The sequence below is a fragment of the Pecten maximus genome, chromosome 12 (assembly GCF_902652985.1).
Source record: "Pecten maximus chromosome 12, xPecMax1.1, whole genome shotgun sequence".
NCBI classification, from domain to species: domain Eukaryota; kingdom Metazoa; phylum Mollusca; class Bivalvia; order Pectinida; family Pectinidae; genus Pecten; species Pecten maximus.
This window is the reverse complement of record NC_047026.1, coordinates 25511602-25535531: the sequence shown is the minus strand read 5'-3', so window position 1 is coordinate 25535531 and position 23930 is coordinate 25511602. Positions and strand designations below refer to the sequence as shown.

General features: G+C 36.0%; 1 protein-coding gene and 1 long non-coding RNA gene across 4 annotated transcripts in view; one reads left to right on the top strand and one right to left on the bottom strand.

Moving 5' to 3' along the window:
• LOC117339083 (protein slit-like) overlaps positions 1 to 23930 on the top strand; it is a 123773-nt gene that overhangs the window by 30140 nt on the left and 69703 nt on the right. The window lies entirely within an intron of this gene.
• On the bottom strand, positions 855 to 14510 carry LOC117339084. Its single transcript, XR_004535059.1, has 3 exons — positions 14356 to 14510; positions 1592 to 1632; positions 855 to 1146 (listed from the first exon to the last, which is right to left on the bottom strand). It is a non-coding gene; the product is annotated as an uncharacterized LOC117339084 (long non-coding RNA).

The window sequence follows — 23930 nt, the reverse complement described above, 5'->3', positions numbered from 1 at the left end:
ATCATCAATAATAAGGTGGATTTCATATAAAAAATTCAAATTTCATCTTAAGATTTATGAAAGTACAAAGGTAACCAGACTGTTTCTCCTATCCAGGTGTATTAATGGGCCCTGCCTATAGTACACTGTACTCCTATCTACCCTAATAAGCTGATGACTTATGAAAGGGTTTTAACTGTGACACCTACTCGCGCTTCAAATTGGTCACTTTAGGGGTATCTCGAGTGTCCATAAATTGTTCCCATTTCTCATAGTATTTACCTGTCCATTGTTAACTAAGAGGCAAAGCGTTGTCACTTTCAACAGAGTCTCAATACACTAGGAAAACCAGGTAGTGTTAATAGTCGTCGATAAACATCTTGATGTCTGATGGAAACGTCAGGATTCAGTCGCCTGGAAGACGTACCTGTACAATATTTACCTGTTGATTGGAGATACCTGTGTTGTACTACCTGTAGATTTGTAGGTAATTAACCTTCTAACCTCTGTAAGACCACAGATTGACGAGATTAATAGACCACTATAGGAACATTTTGGCTCTCTATTATTGTTGTCTAGTAAGTTAATTCTGAATTATACATCTCAGATTGTCGGGTAACACACTGAGAGGTCATGGTGAACAGGATCTCAAAGCCATATCAAACATGGTATAAATCTGATACACGACCATCACTAATAAACAAGGGAAGAGATCTTGAAATATTAATCACAATCTTCTTTCAGAAGAAAAAAATCAACCCCAAAACCCAAAATATTTAAAATACACGCGTACCAAAAAAAAAGTCTATGGAAATGGAGGAAGCAATGCCATGGACTTATTTTAGAGACTCTTACATTAAAAAATTGACAAAATCTATTTTCAAGAATTCTTTATTATTTTGATTGCTGTTTATCACAAATGTATAACAATGGAAAAATATTGATCCAACGAACCAGTTGAACTTGCAAGTTTTGATGAGGCTGTGGGAAAAATAGTTTGAGTCCTCTTTAGGAGTAAGACAGGGCGCTGTGTTGTTGCTGTGTATCTAAGTATAGGAGATGAAATGACCCCTAGCGTGCTCTCCTGTTAGTGTCAGCATTCTTGGTGAAGATTTTCCTGGTAGGGATGACCTGCTATCTCTTCCGATCTCCTGGGTCATTGCCAGCCTAATTGGTCAATTGGAAAATGTATGTTGATATAAAATGATACAAAGGAACTTACAAAACATGGCAGAAAAACTCCCTCAAGCTGTTTACATAAAAATGTTAGATTTTTACTGTTCTCAGATTCACATTTTATGCTAGAGAAACTTGAATGGGTCTCTGTATGATAAATGAACACAAATAAAACAAAAATTAATGTGATAAGTTTTTTACAGGAAAAAATTGACATAACTGAATATTTTTTTTCTGTCAAATGCATAACATAGTAAGTACCGTATATAATGTGCAGTTTATGAAAGCTGAATACTACTTTTTATCCTGGATATGCTTAAGAACGAAAACTTGTCACTAATATCTTATGTACTAAGTTACACAGATAGATACCGTATGTATAAATGTAGTTGATACATTTGTGTACAGGGTTCAGAGGCGGATCTCAAGTACATACCTGGGCACTGAACCAAAAAATATCAGATTTGATACTTTAATCTGAAATATCAATAAATTAAATGTTATATACCTGTTAGTAGAGCAAGAAAAAAGTGGAAGATTTTGAGCTGAGATATTTCAATGTTGTTTGCACATCAAATTTTACCAGCCCATTAAAGGGAGATAATTTTTGCTAAAGGTGTTTCAGATGTCCCCATTACATAATTGTTCGTTGATACATTAGCAGGAGCTATAACAGAGTTCAGTTGTATCCCAATCGTACCATTAATCTATAGGGTACAGCAAAATATTCCTTCAATATAAAAAACACAAGTACATGTAATATATATTTACTGTCAATTTAAATCAAGCTTTTCCCTTAAGTTGAAGCATACATTTTAAATTTCTGCAAATGGCTGGCGTTAACTTAATTGAAATAATTTGTACAGGTAGTCCTTTAAAAATAAGTGGCAATAAATTTCTCCAGGCTGATCAAGATAATAGAAAAAATGCAGTTAACTTATTTAAAGTAAAATGTTGTTTACTATAATTGTTATTTTATTGATTCAAAAAAAGTTTTATGTACTATAATTGATATTTTATTGATTAAAAATGAATTAGTACATAATTAATACCATTAGAAACTATAGTTTGGCATCATAATGTCATATTAAATTGGTTCTACACTGAGTTTGTTCTGTATACTAGGTGTAGATACATCTTTGACTAACTTCCCTAACTAGTAACATAGTAAACGTGCCTAACTTCCCTAACTAGTAACATAGTAAACGTGCCTCACTTCCCTAACTAGTAACATAGTAAACGTGCCTAACTTCCCTAACTAGTAACATAGTAAACGTGCCTAACTTCCCTAACTAGTAACATAGTAAACGTGCCTAACTTCCCTAGCTAGTAACATAGTAAACGTGCCTAACTTCCCTAACTAGTAACATAGTAAACGTGCCTAACTTCCCTAACTAGTAACATAGTAAACGTGCCTAACTTCCCTAACTAGTAACATAGTAAACGTGCCTAACTTCCCTAACTAGTAACATAGTAAATGTGCCTAACTTCCCTAACTAGTAACATAGTAAACGTGCCTAACTTCCCTAGCTAGTAACATAGTAAACGTGCCTAACTTCCCTAGCTAGTAACATAGTAAACGTGCCTAACTTCCCTAACTAGTAACATAGTAAACGTGCCTAACTTCCCTAACTAGTAACATAGTAAACGTGCCTAACTTCCCTAACTAGTAACATAGTAAACGTGCCTAACTTCCCTAGCTAGTAACATAGTAAACGTGCCTAACTTCCCTAACTAGTAACATAGTAAACGTGCCTAACTTCCCTAACTAGTAACATAGTAAACGTGCCTAACTTCCCTAACTAGTAACATAGTAAACGTGCCTAACTTCCCTAGCTAGTAACATAGTAAACGTGCCTAACTTCCCTAACTAGTAACATAGTAAACGTGCCTAACTTCCCTAACTAGTAACATAGTAAACGTGCCTAACTTCCCTAGCTAGTAACATAGTAAACGTGCCTAACTTCCCTAACTAGTAACATAGTAAACGTGCCTAACTTCCCTAACTAGTAACATAGTAAACGTGCCTAACTTCCCTAACTAGTAACATAGTAAACGTGCCTAACTTCCCTAACTAGTAACATAGTAAACGTGCCTAACTAGTAACATAATAAACGTGCCTAACTTCCCTAACTAGTAACATAGTAAACGTGCCTAACTTCCCTAACTAGTAACATAGTAAATGTACATTTTTACAGGATTATGTTCACCACATCTTATCACTGTGAAATATACTGTAAGTTTTTTGTCCAGGAACATTTACACCATTTGGAATGACAGCATTACTAGACTGTTTAACAGTTTTTCAAAATAAGTAATATCGTGTGCAAACTTCTCTAAACTGAACATATATTTATCGAATGTATTTACCCTCACAGCTAATCATAGGCAATTATAAAATATAGATAAGGGATAATTAAAATACAAGTACATGTATGTAAAACAGTCATTTCAGGAGTAGATATATATATATGTATAGTATCATAAGTCTGTATTGACCATGGTGTTGTAGTATCGTAGGCCACCAGGTGCTGTAGTATCGTAGGTCTGTATTGACCATGGACTGACCACCACCAGGTACTGTAGTATCCTAGGTCTGTATTGACCATGGACTGACCACCACCAGGTACTGTAGTATCGTAGGTCTGTATTGACCATGGACTGACCACCACCAGGTGTTGTAGTATCCCAGGTCTGTATTGACCATGGACTGACCACCACCAGGTTGACCATAGACTAACCACCACCAGGTGTTGTAGTATCCTAGGTCTGTATTGACCATGGACTAACCACCACCAGGTGTTGTAGTATCCTAGGTCTGTATTGACCATGGACTGACCACCACCAAGTGTTGTAAGGTTTCCCCCGTACATGAGTTGACCAGCTGGACTGACTTTTGCCACTTTGGATTTTTCACTGACTGTTGGATACTGACATGTTTGATGAATATAAAAGCAGTCAGAAATTTGTTTATGTTTCTCCCGCCACTACTACAACACATCACTTCTCGAGATGCTATGTCATAAAGCCATGAATGCCTGAGGTGAAAAAAACCATAGTGCTGTCCACAGCAGCTTGAGTATTATTGGGGCTACCAAAAACAGCATTAAAACTTTCTAAAATATACATATAAGTAGTTTGAATACTAATTATCCTCATTTAGTGAAATAGAAGAGTAGAAAGATATATATATGTAGCAGAAAACCATAGCTACAGTTGCGAAGATACAATTGAAGTATGACACTGTTAATTTATCAGGGCAGTTCGGGCCGCAACCATACCTAAGTAAGGTACTGTGCATAGATAGCTAGAAATGACCAAGGCATGGTCATAAATCAAATCTACACCTGTGTGTGGAGAAAAACTTCATCATAAGGTCTCCCTCTCTATAAACTGACCAGCGCACAGGTGAGGTTGCTTGACCAGTGCAGGTGAACAAGGAGAAAAATCATATCACCATAAGTCAACTGACCAATAACACTTAACATGATGAGCTCTTCAGGTGAAATGGCTTGACCACAGCTACAGGTGGGAATTTGACCAGTACGACACTGGCTAGAGAAAGGTGTTCAACCATTAACAACAAATGGCAAACTTCATTAGCATCAATCATGCCTGTTTTTGTCCAGAAATTGTAAGAGGACAACGCTCTGTTAAATTATATTACCAGGTTTCAAGGGTTGTGGGATAGGTGTAGGACTCTGGTTACCTAAATAACTTTTAAGGTTTGGGATAGGTTTCTTGAATAACTAGGTGTAGGACAGGTTATCTAAACTTTTACGATGTGAGACGTGAAACATGAAATACATTGTACAAGTTTGGATAGGTAATAATAGATAAGTATAGTGACAGTTGATGTTAGACTAACATTGTATTGGCTACTAACCTTTTTTTTTTGGTGCCAAAGGAATTAGGATTGGGGAAAATTTCTTTGACATAACTGGTATCTTGGAACTAGCCTTATCAAGTCTCTGCAAATCAGAAAAATAAGGCTTGTAGAATGTTAAACCTTCCAGGATCATAATTCACTTTTTCAAGTGTATTTGTAAGTTATGGTGTAAGAACGTTTTAACAACAGCCGTTCTTCCTAGTAATGTGGCTAACACTAGCCTTGTTCTATGTATATCATATGTAGACCATGTTAATCAGGTAGGAGTACAGAGGTGACTTCAGCATTAAGGTACATCTCACAGATACCGCTGTAGTAATCCATGCATTAAATCATTCACACCTGATAATTTTATGAGTTAATATCTGGCGTATGTTCTTTTTGTGGTCACGAAGAGTGTTTGGTATGGAGAATAAGGGATAGACTTGTCCCCTAAATCATTGCCCCCGCTACCTGGTCCATGTTTGGTACAGACATCCCCTAAATCATCCTACCTTACCGACTTATAATGTCATTCTCAGGTGTATTGTTCTAAACGAGCTGAGAAATGATATTTGTTGAATGGGCTCTAGTATTCATTATATGTCAGTCTCAAAATATCAACAATAACCCCCTAAAGAATTAATCTACAAATGTTTTATGTATACATTTTCATTGAAATATAACCATTAGATACAAAGAGAAATGATTGCATGGCAATAGCTACTCTATAGTATAGATACCCTCCCGCAGTCTACCAATCCCTTCTCCCCAGGCCTCCACACACTTTCTACCAATCCCTTCTCCCCCCCCCCCCCCCCCCCCCCCCCACCCACCCCCGCCCACCCCTTCTACCACCCTTCCCCTCTCCCCGACCTCCCCTCCACACACTTTCTACCAATCCTTCTCAATCCCCCCTCCACACACACACTTTCCTACCAATCCCATTCCCTTCTCCCTCCCATCCACTTTCTACATCAATCCTCTCCCGACCTCCACACACTTTCTACCAATCCCTTCTCCCCCGACCTCCACACACTTTCTACCAATCCCTTCTCTCTCTCCCCGACCTCCACACACTTTCTACCAATCCCTTCTCCCCTCTCCCCGACCTCCACACACTTTCTACCAATCCCTTCTCTCTCTCCCCGGCCTCCACCAACTTTCTACCAATCCCCACTACCCCTCCATTCTTCCACACATCCACCTCTTAACCATTCTACCCCTAAAAACCTCAACCCCTTAACCCTTGAACCCCTGAGCCCCTGAGCCCCTTCTTTACTTGCTCCATTTATGTACATAAGTATGCAAATTGTGAAGTCTATAGGTGAGTCTGATTAATGTACCTATTCAACCTTACCCAAGATATGTATAAGATTTACAAAACAATTCACCGAATTAGTCCCAGCTTACAGCCTCAATCCCAATTTTTAGATCAGCAGAGATCAGGGTAGATCGGTTCTGATATGAATATGTCCCATTCATGACTAAACTGGCTTGATTACATAGCGAGACTACTGATGATTGTACCTCGCTCACGACCCTCTTCTAAACCAAGACACGTCCCATATCATATTTAGGATACAACAGGAAAGCTGGCGTTTTTGTAATTGTTTGAGTTGTCATTATAGATGGTGCTGTCAGCTATCATATCCTCTAACAACAACAGATTAGATTCTGTCTATTCAAACAGAGCAGAGTGATAGCAAAACCTGAGAAATTAATTAAAAAATAAATTCAATTCTAACCATTGCAGATTTTTCGACAGTCCAAAAAGGAATACAATTTTGAATTGAGTTAAGTTGCGTAAATAGAAATAGGATACATCCTGTGCATTCACAGACTAAGAGTTGTGATATTTTATGTCTTGAGAAAGGTCAGAATTCTGAGCATGCATATATATAGTCACACTAACGTTCTGAATTTTTCATACATCAGCATTTTGAATAATCATGTAAAATTTCATGCAGGTAGGGCTTTATGCATAACTTCATTGTTGTTATTTCATATTCTGGTGATAAATTTAATGTTTTTCATCTTGTGTCCATCATAATTCGTCTTTGCATAGGCAAGTAGGGAAAAAAAGATAAAAATTCCATATGGTAAACAATATTATATACTCCATATATGGTAAACAATATTATATACTCCGTATATGGTAAACAATATTATATACTCCGTATATGGTAAACAATATTATATACTCCATATATGGTAAATAATATTATATACTCCATATATGGTAAACAATATTATATACTCCATATGGTAAACAATATTATATACTCCATATGGTAAACAATATTATATACTCCATGTATGGTAAACAATATTATATACTCCATATGGTAAACAATATTATATACTCCATATATGGTAAACAATATAATATACTCCATATATGGTAAACAGTATTATATACTCCATATGTTAAACAATATTATATACTCCATATAATAAACAATATTATATACTTCATATATGGAAAACAATATTATATACTCCATATATGGTAAACAATATAATATACTCCATATATGGTAAACAGTATTATATACTCCATATGTTAAACAATATTATATACTCCATATAATAAACAATATTATATACTTCATATATGGAAAACAATATTATATACTCCATATGGTAAACAATATTATATACTCCATATGGTAAACAATATTATATACTTCAAATATGGAAAACAATATTATATACTTCATATATGGAAAACAATATTATATACTCCATATGGTAAACAATATTATATACTCCATATATGGTAAACAATATTATATACTCCGTATATGGTAAACAATATTATATACTCCGTATATGGTAAACAATATTATATACTCCATATGGTAAACAATATTATATACTCCATATATGGTAAACAATATTATATACTCCATATGGTAAACAATATTATATACTTCAAATATGGAAAACAATATTATATACTCCATATATGGTAAAACAATATAATATACTCCATATATGGTAAACAATATTATATACTCCATATGTTAAACAATATTATATACTTCATATATGGAAAACAATATTTTATACTCCATATGGTAAACAATATTATATACTCCATATGGTAAACAATATTATATACTTCATATATGGTAATCAATATTATATACTTCATATATGGTAAAACAATATTATATACTCCATATGGTAAACAATATTATATACTCCATATATGGTAAACAATATTATATACTCCATATGGTAAACAAGCCCCTCATTTACATACAGTAAAATCTCTATATAAAGCCCCTCATTTACATACAGTAAAATCTCTATATAAAGCCCCTCATTTACATACAGTAAAATCTCTATATAAAGCCCCTCAATTACATACAGTAAAATCTCTATATAAAGCCCCTCATTTACATACAGTAAAATCTCTATATAAAGCTCCTCATTTACATACAGTAAAATCTCTATATAAAGCCCCTCATTTACATACAGTAAAATCTCTATATAAAGCCCCTCATTTACATACAGTAAAATCTCTATATAAAGCCCCTCATTTACATACAGTAAAATCTCTATATAAAGCCCCTCATTTTACGTGCTTTATCCATTCATCTTCCTCCTCACAAACTAATATAATTAATTTTTTTTATTTTCTTTTTTCTTGTCGTCATTGATATCACCTCTATGCTATAGTAATCGTTCATGATTACTGTTATTTTAACGTATTCACAAACAGGCATAATAACGTTCTACTTAGTGCAGCAAAAAATTGTTTTTCTTTTTGTATCAAAATATTATTAATTTGTGTAGCATTGAACTATGCACAGAAAAGATTACATAAGCAGGAAAAAAATAACAAAAACCTGAACATTTACATCTGTTGGTATCATTTGAGCTTTGTAGTACCTTTGTGGTTAGACTTAAAACCTAATTCAATAAACGTTGAGGTGAACGGTCTATTGAGAAGAAATACGGTAGATAATGAATGTGTTCAATGTTGGTGTAATCATATTTTCCATGGTTAATACAACACTTCTGAGCTGAAAGTGAGGAGTGGAAACCTAATTCTGACAATTCCCTTCATTATCGGTGGCACACTTGTTAAATAAAATGGCTTTTTTCTCAGAGACTTTTACATAGAGCTATCCTCTTTTATCTTAAATGAACTGTATTTATAGGATCTTTGATAACATATTTTTTAATTATGATAACGATGCTAATGATTTGATAAAGCTATTGGTGCACTGAGCACTATTTACTCCCAAATTCATTTGTGAGCTGCTCAAGAGCAGATATATAATTTGACAAGAAATGGAAGAAATTCTGATAATAATACTATTTTGAAATATTTTCTTTGATAAAATCATTGATATATTTTTTGAGTTTCCAATGTTCCACAGTAATGTACTATGTGAACCACATGCTTTTACTACCATAATACAAAACGTTTTATCATCGGTAACATGTATTACACATCTGAGAAATTTGATCGTAGAATTTAAACTGATTTTAGCGTTAAGTTATTAATAAATTTTCTTTATTTTGGATACTCGCGTGATATTTTCATTAGCAGGTTACGTATAGCTTCTACCGGATGTTTACGTGTACATGTAATTATTACAAGCTTGTCTTATTTTGTCACTGAGAATAATGTCGATGCTTTTGAAAGATCAAACACTTCTATAGCTATTAGTAGACATTTATAAATTAATGGAAAATGTACTTTTAAAAAATATATATCAGTCTTAAATCCAATGATACAGTACTCCATTCATCCATCATTGCTTTTGCTTTTTCTGACTGCAAGACGAGTCTTGTAAGTGGTAAGGGGATGATGTGGTTAAAAAGGGGAGTGGGAGGGCTTGGGTCCAGGTAAAAAAAAAGGGGGAGGGGGGCAGGGTAACATACATCATATGTCTTATATCTACTACACCTAGCTACCATTAGAGTCTATCACAATCGTTCAGAAAACTCAAGAGAAATTGATTACTGCACGATTGCTTTGCAGAGTCTTTTTCTTCTTCTTAAAAAAACCAAAAAAACAAGGAATATATTTGTAAAACAAGATGGATCATTTGTTTATTACAGGGTAAGAAGGAAGTGTTTGAATATTGCATCTAAGGTGTAGCCAAGTTCACCTTTACTTACTATAGATCTACAATATATATACATTGTACATGTATCCACATACACGAAGCTACAAAATGCAATGGACGTCATTTTGCATGCTCCTTTGTGCATAACGAATTCCTATGTAAATGTGTTAAAGCTTGGACACAATTGGCTGGTTTTACTTGTAGTTGCTTGGCTTTCATTCTTAATAGTGACATTTTCTTTTCTAAGCGTCGTGAGTGAGACATCTTCACCAGAATAAGTTAATGTAAATTTCCTTTAATGGCGTTGTCATTATTAGCTGAATAACTTGTTTAGATTTGATGGGAGATATTTATAAGCAGAAAATTTAAAGATGTTTTACATGAATTATGATTTTTTATGAAATAGAAGTCAATGTTTTAATACAGCTTGCGGTTTTCATGTGGATTTTATTTTCCTCAGAGTATTTTGTAAGATTTATGGCCATATTTTTCATCATAATACCCTTTTGTGGGAGAGGTGGTTATCTTGAACATCATAACATACGTAGTAATAAAACGTCCTCCTTTATTGCTATAACTGGTTACAGAGTTGGGAATAAAACGTCTACAACCTTCATATAAAAATGATATTTTAGTACATTGCTTTGAGTTCATGTGAGTTTACGACAAAACTATAGACTTAGCCTACTTCAAGGAAAAGTCTATCAGTTTACTCGACTATTTGTAGGACTATAAATCACAACAGTTTTACTTACATTTATGTGTTGAATGCTGCTGGGATTTCTTTTTTATGAGACAAATTTATCCTGTCAGCAATTTTTATAAAAAAGATACATATGTTTACATTGCTATCAGTTAAAACATTGTTGAAGTAAATTGAGTTTTCAAAAAATCTAAATTAGATTAAATTTCTTAAAAACAATAGTATAGTTGTATGAAGTGAATATCTTGGTACTATCCAGCAATGTTACTCGAGTTAAAGGTACTAAGAAATGTAACAATGTTTCTAAGAGAGTCTCAAGTAATATACTACAATTAGTAAAGGAGACTTGAATAGGAATCCTGAAATTCATCACCCTCAGAAAAGTTGGCAGTATTTGGCTGAATTCCTTTCAGTTTTTATATCTTTCGTACAAAACTGTTCTCAATTGTCTGGTTGAAGACTGACCATCTCTGATCCGAAACCTCTCAGGCTGAAGTGACCATCCCTGATCCCTATCCTGTCAGGGTAAAGTGACCATCCCTGATCCCTAACCTGTCGGGGTGAATTGACTATCTATGATCCCTAACCTGTCAGGGTAAAGTGACCATCCCTGATCCCTAACCTGTCGGGGGTAAAGTGACCATCCCTGATCCCTAACATGTCGGGGGTAAAGTGACCATCCCTGATCCCTAACCTGTCGGGGTAAAGTGACCATCCCTGATCCCTAACCTGTCAGGGTAAAGTGACCATCCCTGATCCCTAACCTGTCGGGGTAAAGTGACCATCCCTGATCCCTAACCTGCCGGGGTAAAGTGACCATCCCTGATCCCTAACCTGTCAGGGTAAAGTGACCATCCCTGATCCCTAACCTGTCGGGGTAAAGTGACCATCCCTGATCCCTAACCTGTCTGGGGTAAAGTGACCATCCCTGATCCCTAACATGTCGGGGGTAAAGTGACCATCCCTGATCCCTAACCTGTCGGGGTAAAGTGACCATCCCTGATCCCTAACCTGTCAGGGTAAAGTGACCATCCCTGATCCCTAACCTGTCGGGGTAAAGTGACCATCCCTGATCCCTAACCTGTCAGGGTAAAGTGACCATCCCTGATCCCTAACATGTCAGGGTGAATTGACCACATATCATCTGAATGTTTCCTTTAAATCCACTGATCTTTCTACTTGAACTATAGGAGATAATCTTTTTAGATAATGTGCCAATTTCTCTTCATCTGGAGCCAAATCCTGCTAAGCGCTTAATGACATTCTGAAAGACTGATGGTTATCTCGGCACCTTTCTCATTGAGTTTAAAACAAAAATCAGCTTCGTTTCTGATTTAATGAATCAAATTACAAGGATATAAAAGGGATTTAGCCTGGTAAACGTATTATCAATTAAATTCTGTAGACTATTGTTTTAAGTTTTAGAGTAGATATAGGTATTAATTTCTTTAATCTTGATTTCATTAACAGATCTCTTGCGAGCCAATAAGATTCTATTTGACTGCTTTTATCTATGGCATATTCATTTCTCAGCACAAGAGATATGCATCTTATTACTGGTCCAGTGATTGGCTGTACCCAATCGACACATTCTTCATCCACAATTCAAAGTTTTGCCACTGATAAAATTGATCTAAGAATTTATCTGATCATGCCGTGAAGAAAATTGCTTAAACTGAAATCAGATTTAGATAAATAGAGGTGTTAACCTTAAAACACCTGTCTTAAATTGTTTCATTTTATGTCGTTTGCTTTTCTTTTACAGGTTATTCACTGTCTGGAAGAATTTTAACTCATGATAGTTGGTACCTTTAAAGATATTTTGATTTCTGGATGTTCTGAGAATAGAAATAGAAGTAATGTCAGTGCTTTATTGGAGGTAGTTTAACCAGATTATATTATAAATATGGTTTTGTAGGTATATACCACAAATACTGTTTGGGGGGAAATTAAAGTGTCTTAAGACTTCATACCTTAATAAGTTGATAAATTTGTCAAGATAATTGATATATTTCCAGTAATTTGATATTGTTCCTGCTTAATTTAGAATTAATATGGAGGCAAAAAATTGTTTCAAATTGTAATCACTCGATCTTTTCATGAATTGTGTGATGTTGTACAAGCATGGATCAAAATTAATTTAGATTATGTTTAAGGCACTCTTCCATTCTGGCCTCTTTAATAATACATGGTGCGCTGATTGCTGCATGGTGTCTTCTGTATAATGAACAGGAGAGTTCTGGTGTCAGGGACAGGTGTGGTGATACTGCTCCCAGGGGAAAGTTACACAGGGACAGGTGTGGTGATACTGCTCCCAGGGGAAAGTTACACAGGGACAGGTGTGGTGTTACTGCTCCCAGGGGACAGTTACACAGGGACAGGTGTGGTGATACTGCTCCCAGGGGACAGTTACACAATAGATATACAAGTTCTATATATACAGCATACAGTCTTTACTACACAAACCAACATTCTCAAGTAAGGAATTATTAGAACTCCTACATTTCTGTCTGTGACCTTCAATTGACCTTGACATGTAAAGTCTGATTAAACATTCTCAACCTGCTAGAATTTGTAGTCTGATTATATTTTCACAGTAGGAGGAAGGTTAGAAAAGGAATTCTTGGCTGGAGTAGAATAACTCTGTCTATACAAGAGTTCATTAGATACAGAGAAGATCTGAGATTTTTGTGGTGAGGTATCAGTGTATATTGATAGACACATTCCAGATCTATACCATCCTACCAGGGTACAGCCTCACTGATCCCCAGTTTTGTCAGCAGTATTCCAAAGGTGATCTACGTATTTGAAATCAACATTTTTTAACCTTGTTACCATTCAGTTTACTGATTAAGCTGAATTCAGGTAAACAGTGTTCTTTGACTCACCTTGGTGGGAGGTCATCAGAGTTGATAACTGTAATTAAATCTAAATAGAGTGGGGGTAATTTTCCCTCAACCCTGTCCAGTTGTTAATAACGCTGAACTGAATCAGGAACCCAATACCTTACCCATATGTCTGTATCCCTATCCTTATTTACCTCACACCTACGTGTACACCTGTATCCCTATCCTTATTTACCTCACACCTACTAATGTACACCTGTATCCCTATCCTCATTTACCCGACACCTACTAATGTACACCTGTATCCCTATCCTTATTTACCTCACACCTACTAATGTACACCTGTATCCCTATCCTTATTTACCTCACACCTACTAATGTACACCTGTATCCCTATCCTTATTTACCTCACACCTACTAATGTACACCTGTATCCCTATCCTCATTTACCTCACACCTACATGTACACCTGTATCCCTATCCTTATTTACCTCACACCTACTAATGTACACCTGTATCCCTATCCTCATTTACCTCACACCTACGTGTACACCTGTATCCCTATCCTCATTTACCTCACACCTACGTGTACACCTGTATCCCTATCCTCATTTCGTCACACCTACGTGTACACCTGTATCCCTATCCTCATTTACCTCACACCTACTTGTACATCTGTAAAATTCTTACCCTCTCAAAGCAGCATAACATTTTTTCTGGATAAAGCTAAGGACTCTTGTAGCATCAGGCATTGTGGATCATCGACACGAATTAATAAACCAAATCAAACAATTGTGGTTTTAATCATTGGGGTATCTCCCAGGGACAGATCGAGGAGGATGACACCTTCTCTGTGTCCTGTGTGGCTAGATCAACACACATCCGGGGATCATTAATGACAATGTTTGCTCCGTCACGCCAGTGTTACGGTATAGCCCTTCAGATATGCTAATTCAGGAGAAAACCTGTGATTGCTACATAACGATTGAAGTGGATATTATTCTGTTATGTAAAAATTCCTGTATCGGCTGTCACATACTTAACTCTACTAATTATGTTCAACTCATCACATTGTCAAAGTAGAATATACATATATAGTACAAGGTCTTACACAAAGTGGCTCCCGGGGCCTGCACAAGACTATGCATGAAAAGATGACAGGAAGAGGTATCCAGGGCCTTTACAATATACAAGGCTGTACACAAAAAAGATGGCAGGAAGAGGTACCTAGGGCCTGTATAAGGTTGTACACCAAAGAGATGACAGGACATGAAGAGGTACCCAGGGCCTGTACAATATACAAGGCTGTACACAAAAAGATGACAGATAGAGGTGCCCAGTGCCTGTACAAGGTTGTACACCAAAGAGATGCCTTGGGCATATAAATAAAAGAGGTGCCCTGGCTACTGGGGAATCACTGTAGATCTTAAATGTGATCATTTCGGTAATTGTTTTTATTCTTGTGTAAAGTCAATATCCAGGAGACTGACCCTGCCCTGACCCTATGGAAACAATGAACTGTGACCTGAACTACCCTAAACCTTTTGCTAGTTAATTGTGTGAGAGGATGGCCCTGCTACTCTGAGACTTCCGCCCTGCCCTCAACCCTGTGTATTGTGAATTGTGTCCTTACTCTGGCCATGGCCCTGTCCTGACATTAACAGTGAATTAATTGTGTCCAGCCCTGCCCTGACCCTTTGTAAACATGGATTGTGTACGGAGACTTCCGCCCTGCCCTTAACCCTGTGTATAGTGAATTGTGTCCTTACTCTGGCCATGGCCCTGCCCTGACATTAACAGTGAATTAATTGTGTCCAGCCCTGCCCTGACCCTTTGTAAACATGGATTGGGTCCTGAGACTCTAGCCCTGCCCTGACCTACTTGGGCTGCTAAGAGCAGCTTCCTTTGGTACTTGTGTGGGAGATTCCTATCTGAAGAGGGAGCACTTAGATGATATGGTGATATCATTGCCTGATTCCCTGCTAGACAGGGCCACTTTACATGCTCCCAATCTAACAAAGCAGGTCTAACAATGCAGAAGACTCGTGTACAGTAACCCCATCCCTACACAGAAATCAATCAGTATATATGTGTCCCTATTCCAGAACCCCTTCCCCTTCCTCTTCCACAACCTTGAACCTATGACAGGGCGGGTCCATTAGGAATTACCGTCTACCAGCTCAAACATTGCTTCTTAATTAGTTATTTTGTAAATAATTAGTAACTCCGACATTTGTTTTTAAAGTTTAATTCAGTACATGCTTAACTGATTGGAAAGGTTTTCTGGTAATTGACCTTTGTCTGTTCAGTTGCCATGGTGACCTTTTGTTTTGAAGACTGGATTGGTTTGTTCAGTTTCCATGGTGACCTCCTGTGACTGGCACATCTTCCCAAGCGATGTACCAACTCAACTTCCAATTTTAACGACTTAACCGTGCCATGGTGAGTCTAAACCCTGGGAGTTGAAAGATAACAGAAGATTAGTGGCTTAATTTCTTGTTAATCTTGAGGACCTAATTCCTTCATCTTAATTAGATAAACCAATAATCCATGGAATCCTTTAATCTAATTACCCTCCATAATCAAAGTTGATTTAATTTTTGACGACAATTGGAATAATTCCCAATTTTAATTCACCTGGATGGGAGATGATAGTCAGGTATACAAAGTATACTTCCTTGTGTTATAGTTTGAGACCCTATTTTTTAGGTTTCTAAAGTACAATGTTTTTGGGTTTTTTTCATTTTTTTTTTGCTGTTTTATATAAAGCAATTACAATTATTAGTATAAAAGTCCTGTGTTGGGATATGTTTACTTGGTGTCAACATCAATCTTATCTACATGGGGGTTCTATACCGGCCACCTCAGTGTTTTAAACAATCACAGTCCTATTTACTTGTAGGTAGACAGTGGCAGTTATTACAAAATTATTCCATTTGTTGATCGCTAAAACAAGAGTTAGAGAGATTTAGTAATTAAAAATGTCGGTATAATTAAGTCTGTCCAGAACCCTGACTGTTTGGAACCTTCTGATTTACTGCATGGCATTAAAAGCTTTGCCCTCTTACACTGATCATTCCTGGCATAGCAAGCTTTAACAGTATAAAACATCAGTTTATATCTAATGACGTCACACAAAAAATAAAGTAAAAAAGATTGTAAAGGAAATGAAAATAATTATATGTCCATAAATAGATAAAGTATTAAATCCGGTATTACTTTAATTAAGAGAATTGATGAAATGAGATGATAATAAAATAATAAAGCTAACAAGTCATGTCTATAGAGACCAGTTGTCAATGTCTGGTTAGCTTAAACAATATTGACATGATGTCATCATAATCCTTATACAATGTAAACTGTATATTATAAAAATGACTAGACCTTTCAACAAGCCAAATTGGTTAAAGATTAGAGCATTTAGTGGTCTTAATAGGTTTACTGGTGACCATTTAGTCTCAGTAATGATTAGGTATAATCTGACAGAACTTATACACTGGTCAAGCTTGACCTGAGAAATGACCAGTAAGGTACTAATTTTATATTTCAACTGTAAAAGAAGAAATGGTTCCCACCCTGGAAACCTTGAAATTATATTAGATCTACCAACCTCGGCATTGCTTTCCATGGAGGTGTTTAACCGCTCCTTTTAGAGACCGTTAGATACCACAATTCTCTGAACACTTGGTATCAAACAATCAGGATAAAGCCACTTGTGTCTACTTTATCAAATGAATTGTTCTACTTAATGAGATTAGCCACTCTTCTGATCATTCTATTGGCAAATTATGGCCTCACTTGATCTCTAAATGATGACCTAACAAATGTTTTCTTTTTAGGGCACAAAGATTCCCCCAGGGGACATAACTCAGCTTAGTCATACAGGAAACTCTCTGTTACACTAGACTTTGTCTTTTCTCTATGGTTTGTCATGTGAATATTTTATACAATGTAGATATAAAACACAACTAGATTAGTTGAACTTAATTCTAGTAAGATCTTGTATTTTTCATCATATAATTGATACTCTTAGTCTTGATCCCTTCATTGAGAATTACAGAAAGCTAAAAACAAGGCATTCTCTGTGCTTCTGAATTAATTAACTTCACAGAAATCGTCTGAGAATGTAATCTTAAACCTTAATTGTATAAGATCTCTAGCTATGGGACCTTGCAGTCAAATTTATATAAAAAATAGGAAAAGCATTAACATAACGTGTAAAAGCAAGAGTCCTTTTTAAATGTCAGAGTCGACTGCAGGCTGTTTTATACAGAATGCTTGAGCCATTTGGGGAGGCATGTTTCCAGTACATTATTATCTGCTATAGTGGACAAAACACCGCATGACTGGAGCAGTGTTGTGGAAAAGTGCATCAGGATAATGGCAGTCATGTCAGGATCCACAGATTCAATCGAAACTCCAGAAGAACAAATGGTGTGCATCCTTACATAATCTCATTTATTCTGGGGTAAAACGGCAGAAAAGTCAGACTTCTGTCAATTAAAAGATGGTCACATTTGAAGATTTGATGGTAATTCAGGCTGATTTTCAATTCAAAAAAACATTTTTTACCGAACCTTTGTAATTGTGATGCTTTGTAAGGACGGTTACTCGATTCCTTCTGATGTCTGGAAACTCCAAAAATGTGTCGCCAATGTTCGGACAAAGAAAACCTCATCTAAATTTTTGTCTTCCTATTAATCATTTTGCTTAATCATGTAGCTTTGTTCTAATCTAATAAAAAAGCTTTTTGAAATGTTGGTCTATTCTCAAAATAAAGCTTGGTCATATCTTTTTTTTAATGACCTATTCAGGTAATTTTCAACACATCACATATCCTCTTAAGTCAAACCTCTTGACTGGTAGCTGAACACCTTGACAGAGGTAATGGGTACTAAACTCTATAAAGACCCCAAATTAGGCCCTAAATGGGGAAACAACTATTGAGGTGAGTTAAAAAATACAACTGACTACCAGCTTAGATCTGATTTGAAGATGTTTATTACATACTTTTGACTGTATATATGACAGCTGGCCTAAGATAGTGTTGAACATGATCTGCCATTACTGATGAACCATTGCACTTTGACATGAATGTTTCTTGTGTAATCGATGACAGTGACTATGTTACATTTGATCAGATTGTTCGCCTCTGATCACCTCTGCATTATTGAAACGCAATGGAGAATCTGAGAAATAACTCTGTCCTTTGACAGACACAACTGTATCTAGTTTCATGGAAAAAAATGAGACCCCTTTTAACAGCCCTGATAGGTTTTACTGACAGATTCCACAAAGGTTTGCGAAAAGTAATATTTCCTGTGTGTTTTAGTATTTATATCGTACCTGTTAAGTTTGGAGCGTGTTTTCGCTGATTAAAATCATTTGTAACACATTAGATCTAAACATCTACAGATAACATGCAGTTTAATCTGGCCTATTTTATGAATTAATTTTTTTTGTGTTGAATTGTATTTTTTTACGTGAAGGAATTTTAAACCTGAATTATGATTGAAGGGGATAAGGATAGCATATAACAGGAAATGTCACCTGATCAGAAATATAAAGTAAGGCATGACATGAGATGAGCTTATAGATAAACAGATTACATTCCATGTTGCTGTCGGCTGTTATTTTGATTATCGTCCTGATATATCCTGATATTTTTGGGACTCTGTACTGTATTTAAGGTTGCGTGCGTTAACAGAACTAATAAAGCACATCCTAAAATAACAAGATTTTAAGGCAGCAAACAAAAGCAGAACTATGATAATATAGTTATAATGAGCTAGGTAAATGACTATTTCATGGTCTTAAGTAACTTCAAACTGCATGGCATATTTTGAAAATGTTGGATTATTTCAAAACCATTGTTTACTTCATCAGTCAACAAAATCAGCATTACGTTGTGATTAAATTGCCTCAAATGTCTTTTTTTTTTTACGTCATCCACATTTAAACTATAACAGTCCGGGAATGTTAAGGCTACTGTATACATATTATCCATTAAGTTCTACAAAGTGTGCCTGCTAATAGGGGACAAGATCTGTCTGTACAGAAATTCAGGTAAAAAGTTTACCTGTAACGAGTTTACCTGCCAGCCAGGTAGGGTGTACCTTTACAACCCAGTAATTGTTCTTGCGTATACCAAGTGGAAATATCTTTCTGTCAATCTACCCAATTTTATTTTGTCTGGAGGGTGAAATGGGTATTCATCGGTAAATGAGTTCATCAATGGCCGCAACATTTTGAGTACAGGGGTGGTCTTTTGGTGACTCGCAAGGTTTCAAATAAAGCAACAAAAGTTAAACTACATAATTAGAGTTTGATTGGTCATGTTTTCAGGCAAACAGATTAGAACCCATTAGTTATATGTATTTCACACCTTGGGAACAAATCTATCCCATTAACGATTTAAGCTTATGACTTTCGATAATGTACTTACCACAGATGTATATTTTCCAGTAAACTTTTTTCTCCCTGTTTAGGAAATCATCCATCATTATTTCAAAACAGAAAAATTTAATGGTTAAAACTGTTGCAATATCTATGATAGCATAACCACTTCATATGAATATCTTTTAACAGATATCATCACTGAAACTGTTCTTATATTAGTTTCAAAATTAGTCAATTAAGATTTTTCGTTGTAAATGTTGACAAATTGTTTTTAGCATACTGTATATTACTGGTCTAATTTTGATGATTTGTAAGAAATCCTAAAAAATGTACAGGTAAACAAAAGATATTGAAAATGAAATGTTGTAGGATTATAGTGTATTTCTGGTGACCTCAGGCTTATATCATATGTACCCAAACAGTCATGTCACACAACAGAGTTGACAGGTAAATTTACTTGTAAACTGTAAAATCACTTGTATTTCATATGTTTGGTACAAATCTTCAAAAAATATCAAACAAAATCTTCTACTAATTCCTGACGATGTATTTTTAATCCTTTCCAATCGTTTGTTATTGGTTTATCATGATTAGGTTGGCAAGTTTTCTCTAACAGGAAAAACAAAGCACTACTGATTGTCTGTGACTATATGTGGGGTGTCGTGGGATGGACCTCAGGCAGATTCTTCTGTAGCAGCCATGCTTCTAAAGTTTATGTAACGTACAGGTCCTGAAATGGTTGTTTGTCCAACCACATAGTCATTAAGGATTTAAATAAAATAAAAATGATACAGTATTTAATTTCGTAGGCCAGACGTTATGTTGTTATTCTCCATGAAATAAAGAGTATTTAAAAACAAATTTATGGCATGATAAATCATGAAAGCTGAAGGCTTCCCTCACGAGAGTCAGACCTAAGACTGTAGACCTGTGATGTTTGAAATGTATGTTCTTTGCAAAGCTTGACATGATGGTTGTTTGAAATGGCGGTTGTTGGAAACCAGAGGAATTGTTTGTAGAATTGACCATGTTGTTTTGAGATAAACACAGTCAGAATAAAGGGTGTTTTGAACCTGTCTGCCAGGCCTGAGATGACCCAGTGACCCTGTGATAAAGCAAGAGAGCTTGCTCTCATTGCAGTATGGTAACAGCATGGCTGAGTGATGATAAAGGAAATTTCATTGGTACCAATTTTCGTTTCTCTCAAATCAGTATCAAATAAAATAGATTCCTATCTTGTTTCCTAAAATAGACCACAGAATATTTCTGTCAGGTGTGATTTTACCTGGAGCAAAGTTGTGTTATCTGTTATGTACGAACCACTTGCAGTTTTCATGTTGACGAAGATTTCAAAGGATTCGTTGTCAGACTATTAAAATCACAAAAATTATGAAAATTTTGAAACCCTAAAAACATAGCTGAAATTTATTGATATAATATGCTTTGCTGTTGAGTGTAAGAGGAAAACTGCATAGTTATGAATACTGATTTATTTGATATCCGTGTTTTGATTGACAACATGAAGTACGATAACTGGTATCATGATTCCAATAGATAGATAGAACACATTCCTGTAGTTTTCATCCAATTTTTGGATCTTCCAAGAAATTAATCTTTGGAAGGTGAAACTTAAAGATGGAATAGCTTTGATTGATTTGGAGACATTTAACCAGAGTTACATGTTTTGGTAATAGATCATCTTCAGATTGAGCTACGTATACACTGCCATACTCCCTAATGTTTGTCTGGGGTTCTCACCAAATACTCCTCGGTTCACGGTCTGGGTTCTCACCAAATACTCCTCGGTTGTCTGGGTTCTCACCAAATACTCCCCGGTTGTCTGGGTTCTCACCAAATACTCCTCGGTAGTCTGGGTTCTCACCAAATACTCCTCGGTTGTCTGGGTTCTCACCAAATACTCCTCGGTTGTCTGGGTTCTCACCAAATACACCTCGGTTGTCTGGGTTCTCACCAAATACTCCTCGGTTGTCTGGGTTCTCACCAAATACTCCCCGGTTGTCTGGGTTCTCACCAAATACTCCTCGGTTGTCTGGGTTCTCACCAAATACTCCTCGGTTGTCTGGGTTCTCACCAAATACTCCTCGGTTATCTGGGTTCTCACCAAATACTCCTCAGTTGTCTGGGGTTCTCACCAAATACTCCTCGGTTATCTGGGTTCTCACCAAATACTCCTCGGTTGTCTGGGTTCTCACCAAATACTCCTCGGTTGTCTGGGTTCTCACCAAATACTCCTCGGTTATCTGGGTTCTCACCAAATACTCCTCGGTTGTGTGGGTTCTCACCAAATACTCCTCAGTTGTCTGGGGTTCTCACCAAATACTCCTCGGTTGTCTGGGTTCTCACCAAATCCTGTTTGTCTTTGTTTTCGGGTGGACTCAGTAAATTCTAAACTGCAGGAAAATGTTTTCAATTATCTTGCTTTAATTGAAATAGTTTTCATTATAAGTGCTGAACACATAAAACTAATTTGTAATTTTGATAAAGACAATCACTTTTAAGAATGATGATCTCCACAGAATGTCAATAAAGAGCAATTATCACATTCTTATAGACGAGGGCCTCAAATTACATTTTGGTTGGGTTTTTCTGTTCTGGTGTCTTCAGTAATGGCAAGAATCCTTCCCGACCTATATAGCTCCCACATACATACATCGGTGATAGTTTAACATTTGAATATACACCTATATATACAGATATTGATTATTCACATTCTATTTTGAAATTTTGATTTTGTTATGAACATGTGCAGGTGAAAAAAAAGGTGTTTAGATTATTAAGCTGACCATACTGAGAAGTGAGTGAGAGGGTAAATTCGGTGACAGATGGGATTCGGCCATGAAATGATCCAGTGACTTTAGGGTGGAAAATGTGTGCAAGGTATCAAATTCAGTCTACTGCTTAGAAATATAGGCTTAATTGTAGGAGGATGTGGTTTAATCGGGAGTTAATGATGGCATTCGAATGTCAAGGTGTGAAAAAGGGCCAAGTTCAACTCTGCACATTTATGGGTGTAGTTTTCCTAGACCATACCTTTCCAACACAAGACATAGCGTGGTTAATATATACAGACTCGTGAGGTAGAGGTTAAAAAATCATGATAGAAAGGTGTTTGACATAGGAAAGGTCTGTTGCAGTGACCTAGAAGGATAATAGCATATATGACATACAATTTGTTCCTTCAGAAATAATTTCCCTATGCATCTTGTGACAATTATCCAGAGGACACTGTATAATTTTGTTGAATGTGTCAAAGTAACACATTTGTAATTTAATTGGTCGAAGTAAAACATATGTAATTTAATAGGTTGATGTAGAACATTTGTAATTTAATGGGTCGCAGTAACGCATTTGTGATTTAATTGGTCGAAGTAATATTAAACATTTGTAGGTCCTTGGGTTAAGACACTGTAGAGGATGGCCTAGCCATTCGAGTTCAGGTAAACAAAAGTTCACTGATATACCGGCCTATATTTACTAAATTTTTTATGCTGTTCAATGTTTTGGTGAAAACATCATCTATCTGTTAGTAATTTGTTCCTGAAATTCTGAGTAGAGAATTTGAATGGGTGGGGGTTGAGGGTACGTGAGGCCACATATATCCACATATATCCCATATAATATATACTTTTATCATGTCAGTATAGAGCAAAGAAGATTCCCCATGGCAGACATTTCACTGTCCCTCCCTATTCAGGAAGGACAGTTTATGAGTTCCTGGGTTTTTCATTACTTTTCCCAAATGTATACAGGAATCAGACTGTTCTATATTTACTAATACAAGTTAAAGTGCCGAGCCAGAGCCCTATATTATCTCATAATTGGCAGTTTTTTACCCTCCCAAAAGA